This window comes from Vombatus ursinus, unplaced genomic scaffold (assembly GCF_900497805.2).
Source record: "Vombatus ursinus unplaced genomic scaffold, bare-nosed wombat genome assembly UNPS02008961.1, whole genome shotgun sequence".
Lineage (NCBI taxonomy): Eukaryota > Metazoa > Chordata > Mammalia > Diprotodontia > Vombatidae > Vombatus > Vombatus ursinus.
The window spans coordinates 8,406,165-8,412,761 of NW_020948739.1; the positions used below are offsets into that span (position 1 = coordinate 8,406,165).

Sequence of the window (6,597 nt, forward strand, 5' to 3'; positions counted from 1 at the left end):
CTGCCAATAGAGGCAGTTGATGGTGCAGTGGAAAGATCACTGGGCCTGTAATCAGAAAGACCTGAGTTCAAATCTAGCCTCGTTCACTTACTAGCTGTGTCACCCTGACCAAGTCACCTAACCTCTGTTTACCTCAGATTCCACATCTATAAAATGGGGATAACAATGGCACCTACCTCACAGAAGTTCATCTGAAATTACTGCCTCTATTTTCCCCTTTCCCATTCACTTCATGATTCCTTGTAATTTATTTTCTTTTGTATTACAAATTTATTTTATTTTTAATTCATGGAACAACACAAGCATCTCCATAACACAGTACAATAAAAAAAGATGATTACACATGAAACTACAAATCTACCATGTATAAGTTGCTATTCCCTCTAAACATACTACAGTTATCATCTAAATTGCTTTTCATTTTTTCCTTTTTTTTCTTCCCTCCCTGCCCTCTGCCCTAGAGGTGGCTACCATTAAACACAAATAGATAGAGATACAGATATAGATATAGATATATACACATATGCATATATGTATACCCTCACATATATGTGTATGTAAAATTATTCTATACATACTTCTATTTATCATTTCTTTCTTTCTGATAGCAGATAGAGTCTTTCTTCATGTGTCCTTTATATTTAATTTGAGTATTTATAATAGTCAAAATGACTCAGTTGCTCAAAGTCATTCTTAAAATAATATTGCTATTACTGTATACAATGCTCTCTTGGTTCTTTATTCTCATTTCACTCTTCATTATTTTGTGCAAGTTTATCCATGTTTTTCTAAGATCACTGAGCTCATTATTTCTTAAGGCACTATAGTATTCCATCACAACCATAAACCACAACTTGTTCAGCCATTCCCCAGTTGATAGGGATCCCTGCAATTTCCTTCCAACTATCAGTAGCAACAGCAACTTTCTGAGCTATGCAGTATTTTATGTCTAGTGAATGTAGGATAGGCTTGAGCTGCCATCTACCACTAACAATGGGAAAACACTTTACTGCTCTATGCCTGAGTTTCTCCATTTGAAAATTAAGGATAATTAGGCATGCCTCCCCAAGAGGTCCAGATGAATGCAAAAATGTGGAAGTACTTTGAGCTCTTAAGAAAAAAAGGTAAATAAATCCAAAGAATGTTTATTATTACTTACCTGTATTGTGATAACTCGATCACAGCACACTGTAGATTCTGGAAGTCAGAATGAGCTCCTGTGTTTAAAAAAAAAATGGGTTTATCAACAATGAATAGAAATAAACAGAAAAATTAATGATGGGAAATATGGGCTGGTCTTGGTTTTGCTTGCATGATAGTGGGATACTTAGAATCAACTTCTCCACTTCCAAATTCCCAACCCATTTTCTAATTTATATAGAATATTTAAAATAATTTCTGCTTCAGTGGGGCCATGTGCACTCAGCAAAAGTAAGCTAATAAGAACAAAGTAGGCATTAGAATTCAAAATATACACATGGGAACAATGGCATGACTAGAAATCCCAGAACATGCAACAAGATTGGAAGGAAAGAAAGAAGGTAAGTTGTTGAACTAGAAGAGGAAGGATAGTGCTTAGCATGGACAGTTCTGCCTATACCTGTCAATTGGGCTCTGCCTGGGTTAGCAGCCTAATCAATGTGACACAAGTTCTCCTAAGAGCCTAATAAAATAAAAGCAGAGTAAGGTTTCAGGCTGGTCCTACAAAACAATCATGGTGGTCGGCTTAGCACAGAAGGAACGGTAAAGGGAGGTGTATTGCTTCATGTTCTGGCACCAGGAGAAGACACACCAGAACAATCAGAAATACCAATGCCCATTGCTGGAAATGTTTCTGTGCAGAGGATGCTGACTGCTAAATCAGGCAAACCAGGAAGGAGCATAAAATGGACTGATAATGGGTACAATTAATAGGTGCCAATATGATATAACTAAATTAGAAACAGATCTTACAGGTTATAGGTAAGGATTGCTTTTGGTCAACAGTACTCTCAGCTCTGAGTGATACAAGAACATATTGCCAACCAATGGAAGTGCAATCATAAAAAATAACCTTATCCCTATTTAATTTAATGAGATTAAATAAGAAGAAAAATAAAGAAGCTGCTAAAATATGAAGAGGGTAAATTTGAAAAATCCTTATATCAAAGTGCGAACTCCAGAAATCATACCTACTGAGACAGATGACAAAAATAGCATTAATGTTTCAAATAGTTTTGAAAAGGAGATGAACATACTTAAGACAGGAATTCCAAAATGTCCTTCTTGAGTTTGATGGCATGAATCCAACTAGCAGACCAATTACAACAAAACCAAGTAATTTTTTAAAGCTGATATCTACTGTAACTATTATGAATAAGTATATCCTCCTATAATCATTAACATAATATGAAAAACATTTCAGGACCTCTACACAGCCTTATTTGTAACAGTCATTGCCATAGTAAAAACCCAAGGAAGAAAGGATATCCTATCAAGAATAATTCCTAAGGACAGGCATCAGATAAGATATTTCCAGAATTAACTTTAGAAAGTTTTAAAGATATGCAGAAAGGCACAGAAGATTACATCAGTATCTGGTTGTTAATGCACCAGGAGGAAAATATGTATACCATATTGCAAAATTAAAGGCAACAAAAACGAAACCAGAAGAAAGGAACTGGGAAAACAATAGTATATCCAAAATTCTAGATTCCCTTAAATAAAGGAGATGCAAGGAGTCTAAGCAGCACAAAAGACAACAATAAAAACAATTCAAAATAATCAAAAACTTTACTTTTTTTAGTCTTGAGAAATCAAGAAATCAGAGCTGAAAAACAGCCCCTGAAGAAGGAAATAGAAAATTTCTGGTCATCGATGTGGCCGCAAGAAATAAATGCAAGTTGGATCAAATGAAAAACAGAAAGTTTACTCACCACTCACATGCTATAAAACAGAATAGTTACTTTAGTGGAAATTACTGAAACTCAAGTTATCTCTGTAAACTGGAAAGTAGTGGGGCCAGAGAAGATTCATAATCATTGGCCCAAATGCTTCACAGTGCTTCACAAATTACTAACAAGGCACCTCATCAGCTTGCTCTCACACATAAACCTGGTCCCAACTTTCTCAACAGAAGGTATCACATATCTATTAACAGAAAATAAAACCATCAAACTTAAGCTAATTTTGTATTGTACAAGTTACACAAAGTGTTCACAGCTTATATAATTCAAAAGTACTATTTAAAAAAAACTTAATATGTTGGCTGAGGAGCAAAAAGGATGTATCAAAAACCAAAAACAGCAACAACCTAGAGGTATCCAAAGTAACTTACTATAAATTTAGTAATTATTGAAGAAGCTATCAGATAGTCCCATAAAACTTAGACTTTGTCAACCATAACAAAGTCTTTGACTCAGTTCCACATTCAATATTTAATATCCATGCACAAAACTAGTCTTTATTTGAAACATACACCAACAAGATAATGTCAAGGACAATTGATACAATGCTTTTCCAAGTAGACAGTTTAAACCACTTCTGGTTCTGCCTACTCTTAAATCCATTCTAATATCTTCTAAATAGAACTAAAGATAGTCAAATCAATACATTTTATTAACCACTTGATGAGCACGGGTGGTATCAAATTATATGGCAGCATTGAAAATCATATTAAATAGCTCCTTCTACTGTTGATTCTCTCCAATGATAGAAAAAGGTCATCTGGATTCAATACTCATACAATTTTTAATGTATGCCAAGAAAAAACAGAGACTGAAGGCTTCAAGCTCAAATCCAGAGATTAGATTGAATAATGAATGAAGGTGATACCTATCAAAACCTTGTTCCCCTCTAAGCAAGTTACAGTGTGCATAAAGAAATGAAGGAGTAGACTGCAGCTGGATGTTAAAAAATTTATTGGCATCCTAAAGTCAAAGTTGAATGGGAAAAAATGTTTAAAGCCATTAACACATATGCAATATAGGTCTTAGTATACAGCTTTCAATCTATAAAATAGACCATAAGAGATTTGGAAATTATCTCAACAAAAACCTGTACAATATTAACAAAATATAAGGTCTGTCACCATAAAGAAACTATAGATTAACACTTCTTCACCAAAAAGGAGGAAGAGGATTGACAAACATTCTCAGAGAATGTGCTAAATGGGTGAAAAATCTACCGACCTACTCTGGGGAACAAGCAGATATCACCATTGCCAAGCAACTGTAAAGAATGGATGGAATCAAAAGATTTTCCATTGGTGAGATTATGGCATAAACGTAGTCAGCTCCCAAAAGGGATAAAAAACAAAAAGAAATTAACCTATATGTACAAAAATATTTACAGCAGCTCTTTTCTGGGGGCAAAGGATAGGAAATTTGAGGGGATGCCCACAAATTGGGGAATGGCTGAACAAGTTGTGGTATGTGATTATGATGGAATACTATTATACTATAAGAAATCATGAGCAGGATGCTCTCAGAGCAACCTGGAAAGATTCACATGGGCTGATGCAAAGTGAAATGTACTGTGTACAAAGTTAACAGCAATATTGTAAGATGACCAGTTATGAATGACTTACCTATTCTCAGCAATACAAAGATCTAATTCAACTCTGAAGGACTTATGATGAAAAATGCTATCCAGCCCCAGAAGAAGAATGGATGATGTCTGAATACAGGTTAAAGCATACTTTTTTTAAAACTTTATTTTTCTTGAGTTTTTTTTGTCTATGTTTTCTTTCACAATATGGCTATTATAGATATGTTTTGCATGACTACGCCATGTATAACCTATATCAAAATGCTTGCCTTTTCAATGGTGGATGGGGGAGAGGAAGGGAGAAAAAGTTTTAAAAATGAATGTCAAAATTGTTTTTACATGTAACTTGGGAGAAATAAAATACTAAATAAAAGCTTAAAATAGTCCAAAAAAAGCATATAAATACAGGGCTTTTTAACTTGTTTTTAAAAAATATTTTGTAACTGTATTTCAATATAATTAGTTTTCTTTAAAAAAAAAAGACTCAGTCAGCCAGCAATATGTCAACAAAAGACTAAACAAATGGTTGAGTAATTTGGATTTGTTGGTGGCAATGGAAGGATTTGTGATGGCAATTGAGTATCAGATCATTATCACCAGAAATTACAGGAAAGTTATCCTTAAAATGCCCTGTCTTAGTGGTGAGTGTGGATTATGCAAGGAGCTGGTAGAGACTGTACAACATATCACTGCAACTTGTCAAATTTGGCACCTACTGAAAACCTATGAAGACGTTATCTGGTGGCTACAATTACCCAATAGAAGCTTGCTAGCTTTCATGAACTGAGATATGACAAATACATGTACTAACAATGTATTCAGTTGTTTTCAGTAGTGTCTGTTCTTTCTGACCCCATTTGGGATTTTCTCAGCAAAGATATTGGGGAAGTTTGTTATTTCCTTCTCCAGCTCTTTTTACAAATAAGAAACTGAAACAAACAGGGTTAAGTGACTTGCCCAGGGTCACACAACTACTAAGTATCTGAGGCCAGATTTGAACTCAGAAAGATTAGTCTTCCCGACTCTGCTGTATTAACAATATAGATGGGCAAATATCCTGAAAAACTCAGTCAATAAACTGTTCTGGAACTGGGCCATTATCTCAAAACAAACTTTTGGCCACAATTGCCTAGATATATCATTGATCCATAAAACTTTTACAAATAATGTTTTTAATAAGTGTCACCATATCAAATACTCATACCAAACACTCATAATCTCCATGTTACATGAAGTGAAAAGCTTTTAAATATAGAGAAGAGAAGGTGGCACCATAGTGCATAGAATGTATGGAGTCAGGATGACCAGAGTCCAAATCTACTCTCAAACACTTCCATAGTGCATAGAGTGCATGGAGTCAGGATGACCTGAGTTCAAATCTACTCTCAAACACTTCCTAGTTGTGTAACCTTGGGCAAGTCACTTAACCTTTGTTTGTCTCAGCTAACTCAACTATAAAATGGGGATAATAATAGCACCTACCTCCCAAGGTTGTTGTGAGGATCAAATGAAATAAAATTTGTAAAGTGCTTAGCACAGTACACATAGTAGGTGCTATATAAATGCTAGCTATTATTGTTAAGAGAAGATCAAAATCATGTGGAAATGGGATGGGGTACATATCATCCCTATAGTTCCGTCTGCTACTGGCATTGTGCTAAGGACACTCTCAAAGAGCGTACAGAGTCAAGGTAAGTCAACAAGCACTATGCTAGGCAGAAGAATTATAAGTGCATACTACTCAAGAAAGAATGAGGGAAGATAAGATATACAAGGAAACTAAACACTGGAGAAGGGGTAAAATAAGGCACCCAAGTCAGACCATGGTAATCAAAGTTCCTAGCGTCGAATGGAGCCCAGAAAGGAATGGATACTTGACTGGTCTGGGCTCTTTCCTTAAAACAGAGATTTTGGGAGGATCTAGACAGTCCAAAGAGTCAGGAGTGGAGCTTGGAGATGACTGTCTTATGTATTTTTTTAAACTATAAAATGCTGTTACTTTACCCACCTGTGGGCTCATAGAACTCTGTCTCTCTCTCTCCCTCTCTCTCTCTCTTTGTGTATATATAT

General features: G+C 35.2%; 1 protein-coding gene across 1 annotated transcript in view; it reads right to left on the minus strand.

The window, feature by feature from the left end:
• NCALD (neurocalcin delta) overlaps positions 1 to 1,187 on the minus strand; it is a 356,021-nt gene extending 354,834 nt beyond the window's left edge. The window contains exon 1 of the mRNA XM_027849998.1: positions 1,160 to 1,187. The gene's annotated coding sequence lies outside the window, so the exon portion shown is untranslated. The remainder of the gene's footprint in view (positions 1 to 1,159) is intronic.
• Positions 1,188 to 6,597: the final 5,410 nt, after the last annotated feature.